This window comes from Triticum aestivum, chromosome 4B (genome assembly GCF_018294505.1).
Source record: "Triticum aestivum cultivar Chinese Spring chromosome 4B, IWGSC CS RefSeq v2.1, whole genome shotgun sequence".
Lineage (NCBI taxonomy): Eukaryota > Viridiplantae > Streptophyta > Magnoliopsida > Poales > Poaceae > Triticum > Triticum aestivum.
Window position 1 is genome coordinate 259,691,847 of NC_057804.1, and position 13,234 is coordinate 259,705,080.

The following is a 13,234-nucleotide window of genomic DNA, read 5'->3' on the forward strand; positions in this document are numbered from 1 at the left end:
GGACACGGAACGGAGTCTTGAGTGTTGTATCTTCATGCTTCAATAGTCCGGACAAAGTATATAGTCCGGCAGTTCGGATACCCCCTAATCCAGGACTCCCTCAGTAGCCCCTGAACCAGGCTTCAATGACGATGAGTCCGGCGCGCAGTCTTGTCTTCGGCATTGCAAGGCGGGTTCCATCTCCGAATACTCCAAAGTAATTATCAAATACTTAGACCATGTCCGGATTTGCGAGATGATCCTCACATACTATTGTAGGGAACATAGCATAAATCTAATCTACTAGCAATCTTTGTACATCATGCCCTTGCATTGTGGCCCGGTCCAACTCGAACCGGCGTTTCTCGCCCCACCCCGACTCGCGTTGCGAGGCGGTTTTATTGGCACGCCCTGCCAAAGCAGAGATCGTGTTCCTCTTATTACGGGATCTTCCATCAATATGGGCATGCGTAACCCCACGACGACTGTTGGTATGACTCCGTGTGTTTTTAGATAAGCCCCAAGCGGTCACGCTGAGGACTCTTGATATTCACCCCCTTTATAAAGAGGCCAAGGCCTATGCCTCTTTTCCACCTCCCTTGCGCCTTCTCGCACCTCGAGTTCTAACACCCAAGACCTAAGCTCCAACACCCCAGATCCTCCAATATGTCCGGATCCAACCCTCAAGGCCGTTGGGTGGCCTCCTCGATCCAAGAGGAGGACATTGCGAGGCTCAGGGAGGTCGGATATCTGACCGCTGACATCCAGCATAGGCTTCCCGCTCTAGGGGCAAGTCATCCCTACACCGGAGTCCAATGAGAGCGTCGTGTTTGTTCCTCACTTCCTCCGCGGCTTGGGCCTCACCCTCGATCCCTTTGTGAGGGGGCTCACGTTCTATTACGGGTTAGATTTTCATGATCTAGCTCCAGACGCTATCCTCCATATCTCGTCGTTCATCATTGTGTGCGAGGCTTTTCTCCACGTCACTCCGCACTTCGGCTTATGGCTCAAGACCTTCAATGTGAAGCCATAGATGATCGAGGGGCGACCTGCGGAGTGCGGAGGTGCCATAATAAGCAGGAACGTCGATGCCCCATGGCCAGAGGGTTCTTTCCCAGAAGTATCCGATGTATGGCAACGGAGGTGGTTTTATGTCACGACTCCCAGAGGCACAAAGTGGGTGGCCGCCCCCGAGTTCCGCTCGGGCCCTCCGTCACAACTGGCGTCTTGGACCGACATAGGATGGAATTGGGGGCCCGCTGGCGATGTACCAATACTGCAGAGCCGTATCCGGGAGCTTCTTGGGAGGGACATTAACCTTGTCAGCATAATTCAAGTGATGTTAATCCGACGGATGTTGTCGTGCCAACGCCGGCCTCTCCGGATGTGGGAGTTCAATCCAAAGGGCTCGTGGACTGTTAAGCACTTGTTCGGCTTGAAGCTCGAAGGGATGTGTAAATTATTCTTCGGACCACAAGTAGAGTGTCCAGACACCACTAAGGATGCGGGCCTAAGCTGCAATCGCCTAGATACCCAAGTAAGTAACCTTGATACCGGACATTTTGTTTTATATTTGTCATAGTTGTTATTCTGAAAATCTTCCATGGCCAGGAATGGCTCAGCAAAGCGGAGAGAATCAGGTGTCCGGCGCCACTTCCCGAAGGCTCGCCTAGTCCAACCATTGCCAAGATGCTTGACCGGGTGCTCAGCAGAATGCCCTCAGGGAAAGATAAGGGGAAGAACAGAGAAGCCAAACTTCACACGCTGCGCATCCAAACCGGGGGAATTGTTACCTCCCCTGAGGAGGATAGTCGGGAAGGGGAGGCTAAAGCCTCCTCCCCGCGCGGGAAGAAGAGGGCCGCCTCCGAAGACTTGGAGACGGAGATGCCCAAGCAAGGGAAAAAAGGTATCACCAGGGGCTCTGCCCTGACGGGCACCCTCACTGCGTCGTTCCCACCAACGGGCTAGCCCTCCACCGAGCTGTAAGTTAACCATAAATTCAAAGGTACTATTTTTCTCCGAGTACACTAACCATGATTCATTCTTTGCAGTCCGGCTAGCAGCTCTTCTCAACAGAGTTCGTCCTCGGGGGATCTTCCTCCGGAGATGATGGAGAGTGAGACCCCACCAGCCTCTCTGCCTCATGAGGCGGGCGACACCGAGGTGTCATCACGGAGGATTCCGGGTTTGCCGAAGTCAGAAGCTAATCCGTCAGCTGCCCTGAGCCCGGGGCGTTCGGCTCCCATGGGGGGCGATGAGAAGGGTCTGGCACAGTTCGATGTCCGGGTGGACATACTGACAGGACTTCTGGAGCGAGCTGCGGTCTCGGAGGAGCACCGCTCATTAATGAGCGTGGTGCTCAAGAAGATTTCATCCGCCACAAGCGGTTTCAATGAAGCATTTATGAGTTTGCTCAGAGGCTTTGAGGTATGTAGTGAAAAATACCCAATTTTTGGCAGTGAGGCACGCGCTAGGTGTGCTTCATATGGATAGTAGTCCCTGAGACTCTGGTTGCCCGCCCTAGGCGGCAAGCGGAGGATCATTTTGTTTAAGTACTGATTGCGCTGTACATATACGCAGGTATCTAAGGATCCGGCTGCCGAACAGTCCGTTGAAGTTGCCGAACTAAGGAGGCAAATTGGATCTATTGATGCCGATATCACGTTGGTGAACGAGCGGCTGAACGAGTCACAAGGTATGTGCTCTGCTTTCCTTATTATGTTGTATAGGAAAATATGAGAGTGGCATAATATTAATGCAATATGTTTGGACTGCAGATGGTGCTGCTGCCGTGGAAGCCCTGAGGGCGGAACTTGCCCAGGCCAAGGAATAAGCTCGGGTTAGTAGTGCGGCTACCCTAAAGGCGGCCGAAGAATTGAGAGCTGAACAGGCTGCTCATCGCCGAAGCGAGGAAAAGATAGCCGAAATGGCTGTGGAGTTGAAAAATGCCGCCGACCGGTATGAACTCCTTGAAAAGGAGCATAAGGCTAGTTCGGCCGACCTGAACAAGGCACTTAATGCCACCAAGGAGATGCAGACCAAGGTCAGGGGTGTGAGGGAGGAGCTTCACAGGCCGGTAAAATCGCGGCTGGGGGCTCCTACTTACTGCGGACGAAGTTTTTGGATCCGAAGTATGCTCCCCTGGATGGATGCTGGAGTCCTGCAGATGCGTATGCGGACTTGGCGAAGAGTACAGCTGATGCAGCCAAGTTTTTCGAGGATCAAGGTAATATGGAGAAGCTTTTCTGGTCGCAATTCAATGCCCCCGCACGCCCGCTGCCGTTAAGTGAGAAGATGGCTGCTGTGGCGGAGCTGCATAGGCTGTCCGGGCTTGCAATGCGGTCTGTAATAGACCATCTTTGGCCGAAGGGGCCTAAGCCGGACAGTTACTTTGGTTTGGTGCAACAATTCCTTGGGGTCGTGCCTCAGATCGATGCCATGAAGAGGTCGACGTGCATAGAGGGTGCACGAATGGCTCTTGCCCGCGTTAAAGCCTATTGGACGGATATGTAGGCCACCATTGTAGCGACTCAGAATCCGGCGGGAGGCCAATATCCGGCCGAGCACTACTTGCAGGTCGCCCGCCTAATAGAGGCGCAGTGCTCGAAAAATGTCTTGTTCGAGTGACAAATCGAATCATTGTAAAAACAATGTTATTTTGGTTATAAGGCTATATTTATACTTTTTGCCCGAAAGTATTATTGTGTCTCCTGTGCGGCCGTATATATATATATATATATATATATATATATATATATATATATATATATATATATACATCTGGACTATTCTGTTACGCGTAACAGAATATTATTCTGTTACCCTACTCGAACTGACGGTTTCAGGCGGTTGTACTGATGTCTTCGAAGCGGTTGTACTGATGTTTTCAAAGTGGTTGTACTGATGCAATTTTTTTGTCGGAACGGAGCGTGTAATATATCGTTGGAAAGCTCTTGACAACCATATTTCAAGTATATTGAACGTTTTTGCAAAATCATTATGGTTTAAGAGCAGTTTCGAAAAGACCGTTTTTATCAAAATCGAAAACGTGAATCATATTTTGTACTCAATTTTCAAACGATTTTTCGGAATTGAGCAAATAAGATGGCCTTGGAAAGCTGGTAAAAATCCGCATCTTCCATATATGTACTGTTTTTTTCTAATTCTATATGATTTAAAAGTAATTTGGAAAATGGTGAAACTCTGGGCGAAACATATTTTCGCGATTTTTTGCAAATGGTTTGTCGGATTGACGCAAATGATATGGCGTTGGAAAGCTACGGAAACTGCGCAACTGATTTGTATTGAAATGTTTTTCCAATTCCTTACGGTTTAAAAACGAATTCGAATATGGTCAAATTTGATTTTGAACGCGTTTTTTAAAGTTTGTCGAAATGGGGCAAATAATATATCGTTGGATAGCTATCGAAAATGCGAAACTTATCCATGTTGAAGGTTTTCTCAAATTCGCAACTGTTTAAGAGTAATTTTGAATACGGTGAGACCCATCGTGTTGTTTTTTCGGTTAAAAAACAGAGTACTCGTACTGATCTATTTGTTTGTTTGAACTGAGGTATTTTTCACAGTAGTTTTGAATGGTTCCGAGAAAAGAGTACTTGAACGGATGTTTATATTGTTTTGTACTGAGCGTGTTTTTTAAAGAGTTCAATTTTTCTTTTTTGCAATGATGTTTTGGACTTCTCTCATTCTGCGACTTGAACTTTTGCCATTTGAAATTTTGTGTTTTTTTTGTTTGAGCTTTTTCCTAAACTTATCTAGGACGTCATGTTTGAACTTACAATTTTTTTATTTGTGAACTTGTAGATTTTTCCATTTATTAAGTTGCTTTTTTTCTTCAAACCTTTATTGCTATCAAATTTGTTTGCAAATTTATTGCGCCTCGAGTCAAAACTGATGCAAATTTCCGTCAAACTGCTACTAAATTACCGAATTTGTTTATAATGAGATAATTTTCACGGTCCAAAATGATTAGGGGTTGAGCACTTAAACGTACTGATCTATGTGTTTGTTTGTACTGAGGTATTTTTCAGAGTACACATGTTTATGAGTTTTGGAGTCCAGCACGTGAACTTGTAGAAGTGAAACTTTTAAGTTTTAATCTAAAATGTGTTTAGACGTGTCATCATCACCGAATTTGCATGCGTTATATAGTTGAATATGCTGAATTTATTTCCCAAAAAATGTTTTGTGTTTTATTTTTGTTAGCACTTCCTTTAATTTCATAGACGAACTAACCACGTTTAATTTTTTGAACTTATATGCTAACAATACATGAACTTTCCATACACGATCGGAAGTATATACAGTTGCTTTTAGGAAATAACTTGAGTAGCAGATATATCAAAAAATGGAATGGCAACACATACAAGAAACAATTGTCAACATTTGTCCATAGTACAAAATCCAATACTGGCAGTAATTTGAAACAGAAATTACACCCTTTGATCTAGAACTTGCTCTACGACAGCCTTCCAACTTTTACGTATGACCTTGAGTAGCAGATTAAGTGAAATTTTCCCATACATATTCCTTATGAGTGGTCCTTCTCCAGCAGATACCAAATCATCAAAAGATTGCAAACTCGGACTTGTACTCTTAGTAAAAAGGTACACCATGTACTGGATTGTGGATTGCATTGACGAAAAATCATTATTTGCCACGGAGGGAGTGAGCTACCATATATAATATAAAGCTGAACCCTCTCCAACACACATCAAAATATATTTTTACGGTTATTCTATATGAACTAATGACGAAATACACATTGAACTGATAATAATGTATTAATTTTTCATATAGGAAACATGTTCTTCTCACACATGGACTGATATTCTAACACACAGAGAATTGTTTCCATGTTTTTCTAAGAACCAAGGATAGAATAAATAGTGATTTCCCAGGGTCTCATTGCAACCTTCCTTCCCATTCAATTGAGGATTCATGTGACACTTGCTTCCCATTTCATCAGTACTAGTACGAGTCAACAATAAGTTTAGAATTGTAGACGACATCCTTGTCAGTATGACTCATAAATACAGTATGGATGTTACTTTTAACATTAAAAATAGTAGTGATCAGTACTAGTATTGTGTAAGTCGTACTGATCAGTACTGCTACTTGTCGTACTACTGAGCACTAGTACTGATCTAGCTAACACAAAAAAGGCAACTAGGCAAGGTCCAGATTCAGAGTCGAGACCTCTGGCATTCAGAGCTTCACGTCAAGGACCGCCTTCTACTTGGTGTTCTCCCATGACCCAACAACATTGGCGACATCTTCTGCTCGGCCCTACAGCACAACATCTTTCCAATTAAGTTCAGTTAAGGCCCTGAACCAGAAGATTGGCCAAACACCCATAGATAGAGGAGGATTTATTTATGCAAAGTTCAGTTGAGCTAGAGTTTGGGCCACCTGCTATCGGCTTTGCTCTTCTGGCTCCCAATTCTTCACCATATACAGTTTCCTCTCCATAGCTGTCTTCGCCAACACTCCGTCTACAAGTCTAGGGGCAAAATAATGAACTCGTTTCCAGCAGAAATCTTCAACATATAAGCAAGTACTGCCAACAAATATTTTCAGAAACGCATGTAATTAATTCACGAACAAACAAATGTGTGTACACTCATACAAAACAGTAACTTGCCTGTCATCTTTATCACATTATCACAAACTTAGCATAAGGCGAATAACTCAATGGAGCGCATTATTAGATTAAGAAACTGCAGGCTCCTCACATACTGTATGTACTAATATATGTATCTGAAGGGTGCAAGTGTAACATGCAGTTCTCTAGCTGGGGACGGTGGGAGTACAGTATACACGGCAATCAGAATAATGATGGAGGACATAAGCTAATATTATAGGTGATTATGATGTAGAATTATAAAAAATAATATACTTTAGCCCACAAATGCAAAGTACTCTGAACTCTGAACTTTTCTAGAGCTTTTTGTTGAACTGAAGCATGCTCCGGAGCAGGACGATATTGAGCGGATTGGGAGGATGCTGAGCAACATACATTGGAGATGCAGGACCACAGTACATCAATTAGAGATGTCACTAGACTCTTGGACATTTGTACAACAAGAATTGAATCTACAACAATCTTGAACTTTCAGGTTCAATACGCAAGATAGCTACAAATTGCTAAATCAATCACCAGCAGAAAAAACACCAAAAGGTTCTCCAAATGGTTGCTTGAGGAAGAGCCAAAGCTATTTTGGGGTGCGAACGGCAACAACATGTGGGCTGGTTTGTCGTGCACTGGGAAGGATGAGGAAAACGGCAACCCAACCACTATAGTGGAAATAGGAGCTAACGGCCGTGGACTGTTGTTCTCCAAATGGTTTCTTTTTTAATTGTCATATGCATAAAATTATGCATCAGTATGAACTAGTAATTGTTTACTTGCTAGTAATGGAAATGAAAGAATTACTGCATCACATCAATCATATCCTTTATATAGGAAAGGGAGTGGCAATCCGTTTAATTAAATGGTTCACAGGATTACAACTAAGAAAAGTATCAACACAATATTTCTGCAAATGCCACTTCGTAGTGGTTCAACTTGCAGTTACTAACGAGGACAGTTAGTGACTTTGTGTGTCCAAAAAAAGGCACGCATGACACATGCATTAGGGGAGAAATTACCTCTACCTCCTGCCTGGATAGAGGATATGTACTTCCAATACACGAATAGCAGAACTAAAGAGTGGTTCTTGTCACCGGTCTGCAGTCTCTCCAGCCTCCCTCGTGTTGTATTCAGAGAGAAAATAAATTAGTGACAGGAGGGAGATTTATAGAGGAAGAGAAAATATTTTGCTACAACAAAATTCACACACAACGAATTGAAACATTCAGTAGCCTGCAAGAAAATATTTTTTACACCTAATCTTTCAACTATCATAAACATAAATATAAACCTTATCTTCACTTCTCCTAGGCACTATCTGGACATGGTGAAAGACTAGCTAATGTAAGGACAGGCACAAAACGTTTAATATTGAACTTTTTGTTTAAGAGCAATTTTGAAAATGGCAAAAACAACATCAATTTTTCTTTCTGAACCTGCAAAATGAAACAGTGGACTTTTATGATCTGGTTTTTTGAACGACCTCGGTATGGGAACATGGACTTATAGAAGTTAACCCTTTTGGGGTTTTAATTTGAAATTTGGTTTCATGTCCGAACTGATGATGTCGTTAGCTCTGAACTTGAATAGCGTATGTAGTAGAGCTGATTGAAATTAAACAAAATAAAATGATTTGAAATTAAGTACTTGTGGCGGTTTGTTCTTTGAACTTATCTGCTAGCAGCACATGAACTATCGTGTAGAGAATTTGTTTTTTGAAATAGTTGAACTACCATGTAGAAAAGAAATTTTGTTAATACGTATTCACCAACCAAAATAGACAGGAAGTTCCAACCTTTTATTTGCAGTCGGCAGCTAATCCAGATGCCAGGAGACAACACGTCATCTATGACACTTAAACAACGCCTAGCAGACAACTCACAAGCACCTGCAGACCGTATCATGAGGCGGGGAAACCGGTGCTGAGCTAGAAGGGGACATCGGCGCTGCTGGAAGAGAGGCGGAAACGGCGTCCAATTCGTTGTTGCATTGTCCAGGGGCACGATCTGGGAAGGTCTCCTTCCCTATGGCCACTGATGTTTTAACTTGTACAAAACAAAATAAATCAGTCGTCGACACTAATGACTAATTGCATCATGTCAGGGTTCCAGTACGTGATCCAGTACGGGCTCCGACGAGCACCCTGGGCTTCACCTCCCTTGAATGTCCAGGGTGCTCCGGCAGCAGAGCCCCACCGGGAGATGGCGATGCAATCAAAACTTTAGAGACAATTTTACTAAATTAGAGATGCAAGCTAGCAAGGATATTGTAGATTTTTGTTTTGCACTATGGTCATGGAGTCAAATCAGATCAAACATGCCAGGCATATAAAATTTATTGTTTGATGTTACCATGAGCAGTGGTTACATAGTAAATTCAAATGAAAACAAAACATGGCAGGAACATCGTGGATAGTAGTAAACGACAATTCACTTGGAATCATCTGGTACAAAAATGTACTAGCAACGACAAATTCATTTGCAAGCAACCACTATATATACGTGATTCCAAAATTGTTCCCCAACCTGTTGCAACATCACTACTTGAACTGGTGTGAGTCCAAACCTGGACAGACGGGGCAGGAGGGAGACAGTCGAGCGCGATGATCACTGATCAATTCACAGAGGAACATGAACAAAGTGCATACGGTGGAACATTCTGCAATTTTTTAGGTTTTTCTCATCCAAGCTTCAAGAAAGAACAAAATCAAAGATACAAAATTGGACCATACGGCAAATCATTTGAGAGAGAGAGAGAGAGAGGTGCCCTGCATCTTGCTATCTGATAGACCCATGGCGGAGCATGAGGGTGGACTGCCGAGCTACGGTTTTCTGCGCTGTCGCATTGGGGATGCTGAGCAGGTGGAAGGGGATGGTCGGGCGCTCGGTGCCTCACTGGGAGCAAGCAAGAGGAGGAGGAGGTAGGGGATGTGCTTGGCGTGGTGCGCTGCGACAGGAGGTGGCAGGAGGAGGAAGAAGGTTGGGCGCGTCACCGAGATGTGGTTGCAGGAGTGCGGCGATGGGGCGCGTGTCCGGGGAGGTGGGCCGCTGCGGCGGGCGCGTGGTCGGGAGGTGGGGCGCAGAGGCAGGCGACATGGCCGGGAGGTGGGGCGCGGCGGCGGGCGCCATGACCAGGAGGTGGTGCGCGGCGGCGGGCGCCATGGCCGGGAGGTGGGGCGCGGCAGCGGGCGCCATGGTCGGGAGGTGGTGCGCGGTGGTGGGCGGGATGGCCGGGAGGTGGGGCGCGGTGGCAGGCGCGATGGCCGGGAGGTGGAACGGGACGGCGGTTGGGTCGGGAGTGGCGCCGGGAGGCTCGATTTAGGATAAGAGAAGAGATGGGCCTCGGAGAAACAGATCGACGTCCTATAGGGGACCGGGGTAAAATCCATCCTACCACCTAGTGGTAGTTACCACCTAAAAATCCATCGTTGATCTTATGTGATTAGATTGACCGTGCTACAAAACTCTAGATCGCCTACAGAATTGTAATGGGTTAGACGAGGTTCCACCCGACCCGTTTGGTCTTGTTATTAATTACTCCCTCCGTTCCAAAATAGATGATTCAATTTTGTACTAGCATTAGTATAAAGTTAGTATAAAGTTGGGTCATCTATTTTGGAACGGAGGGAGTATTTCGATTAGTTTATTTGGTGCTTATCCAGGACGTTCTGATCGGGAGCTTATCCAAAAATTTGATTGCAATTCTATCAGCTCGTACATCCTTATCCATCTAGTAACGAACCAAATAGTTTCATGCACGTAAAAAATAGCTTTGTCAGTATATTCTTGTTACCAACAACAAACAGATATTTTTTCTATCTACCGTTCTGCCTGGGCGAACAAATCCCTCACCGGCTGGAGATGGCGGACAGTCGTCGTCGTGAGTCTCGCCGGTATGATTCAGGTATGCTTGCATCATACGGGATTCTTCCTTGCTCCGTGCTTTTCATTACATCATGCTAATTCTTTCCTTTCCGTTTAAAAGGTCACCAGCGAGCTTCTTGTTTCTTTTCACCGGTGTCTTTTTCCGGCGATCATCCGACCTGCAGCCGCGGCCGCCGGCGGGGGACGATGTCGATTAATTTAACTCTCTGTTAGTGCTACACATGCACAATGATGTCTGCATCGACCTGCCGCCAGGGAGCATGCATGGTCTGATTCAACATCAAGGACGGCTGGAACATACTCCTCCATTTATTAGTCTTGCATCAATCAAACACTCAGGAATCCATGAATTCATCTATGAAGTAGGACGTGTTGATGTCCGTAACATAATTTTCATACATAATACTACTTTTTTGTACTTACCACTCCCTGTAAATGAAGATACGTATGTAGGGATCTTATGTCATGGGGAAGATATAACTTCGATTTGGCCGCATCACATGTATGTACGTGATGGGAAACTTCTATCTAATTAAGAATACGAACAAGCATGGCTGAGGCGGACATGCATATGACTCCTCAGATTTACTTGGTGGAGTATTTTTTTACAGGGCATTATTTTTTTATTTAGGAGATCCATATACTGCTATGCTAAACATCCCACTTCTCCATTCTTGAAGCGCATATATACTCCCTCCCGTACACAAACTATAAATGGCAATGCATATACTCCATAGTTTTTTTAGTAGTATATATGAACTTTCATACTTCATATCACATACTACTTTTTTAAATACTCCATACTACCTTCCCGCTGAAAAAAAAGATACTCCATACTACCTTTCATACAAGTTAGAAGTATATATAAATATAAATGGCAATGCATATACTCCATAGTTTTTTTAGTAGTATATATGAACTTTCATACTTCATATCACGTACTACTTTTTTAGATACTCCATACTACCTTCCCGCTGAAAAAAAAAGATACTCCATACTACCTTTCATACAAGTTAGAAGTATATATACTTCATACTCCATACACTTTGCTGTATATACACTCCCTTGCTCAAAACAATTCGGTGGATATATATACTCCATAATCCATGCTCATTTAAAAAAAAGACATACTCCATACTGCATACTACCAATGGATGTCTGTTCCAGTGCGGTGGCAAGGACGACGACGTTGTACGGTGCACGACAACTATAACGACGTACATCTGCAACAGATTTACTCGCCCAACTCCATGGATAAGAGCATGCATGCATGTATGGCGGACGCCCATATGATGCATCAGTGACATCACGTTTTCATCCATTATGTACGTGTTAGATCTTCTAATTCATACCAGATAAACAAGTTAGGGCTATATGTAAATATACTCTGGCTAAAATAAAGAATGTACATATCTTTTCAAAAATTAAAGGATGAACGCTAACATGTACATCATTCTGGCTGGCCGGTCGGCCGCGCATATATACGATTCTTTTTAATGACATACTCCATACTCAATACTACATATTTTCTTTCTAAAATATATATACTCCATACTTTCTTAAGAATCACATACTCATCTTTGAAGTGTACTACATCCACACTGCCGACGTATACTCGTTACTCCATACTCTTTATTTTCAAATACAATATACTATATACACGCTTATTCAAATACTCCATACACTCTTACAATAGTATATACTACTAGGATGTTTCTACTGGCGTCTCGCACATCACGAAAAAAAACAAGGAGACCCGTACGCCCCTTTCATAGCTAGCTTCACCGTGATTAGTTGGGAAGTTGGACGTACCGTCCCTCCTAAAACTCAGGGTTGCTTTATCCAAACAAAAGGAAAATTATCCACCTCCTATTTCCTTGCGGCTGCTCACGGGTTAAAGGGTTCTGCCCACGTTCGATAGGCCAGCACGTGGTTGCCCAGCTTCTACATTTGGGGACACGTGGAGACCATACAAGTAGGTGGTAACTACCACTGCTTGTAGATAAAATTTGTCATATATATATAGGACAAATGTTTCCTACAAGCAGTGGTAGTTACCACCACTTGCATTTTGTATGTTGTATGTAGTATCTGTCGGAACCGAGAGTATGTACGTGTAGTATGTAGTATATAACAATGATTAGGTAGTATATATACTAATTTTAGGTAGTATGTATTATTTTTTGAGTATGCTCATTTTTACGTACAAATATGTACGTATTTTACAAATATAACAATAACTATGGCTCATATGCAATTTTTTTATGTAACTTGCTTTGAAATATCTTAGATATAGCATATGAACATATTTAAAATAATAAAATAGTATATATAGTACCAGATGGTAGTATATTAGACATGTGAGGTAACTACCACCGGGTGGTAGGATGAATTTTTCCTATATATATATATATATATATATATATATATATATATATATGTGATCCGAAAGTTAGCAATCGTTGGCTTCAGCCCCTACGCATACAATGCGGGGGTGTTCGCGAGAAATATGCGTAATCACACTTGATCCAACGTCTTGGTCCATTAAGGAGGTGATCGCACGCCGAACTAGGCAACCGGACTATATAGCTATAACACTTTCGCTTAGCCATGGGAGTCTAAGGGTGGGGCTACTATGTAGCCCCTGGTACCTTCGCGTGCATCCGAATACGGGCGCGTGTGTACATGACCGGAAAACGATCATTCGTTAATGCGGAGG

The 13,234-nt window shown here is 43.6% G+C and overlaps 1 long non-coding RNA gene across 1 annotated transcript; it reads right to left on the reverse strand.

Annotated features, from left to right (window-relative positions):
* Positions 1-5,904: 5,904 nt before the first annotated feature.
* Positions 5,905-9,965, reverse strand: LOC123091957 (uncharacterized). The gene is made up of 3 exons (XR_006443936.1): positions 7,651-9,965; positions 6,412-6,559; positions 5,905-6,288 (listed from the first exon to the last, which is right to left on the reverse strand). It is a non-coding gene; the product is annotated as an uncharacterized lncRNA (long non-coding RNA).
* Between the last annotated feature and the right edge of the window lie 3,269 nt (positions 9,966-13,234).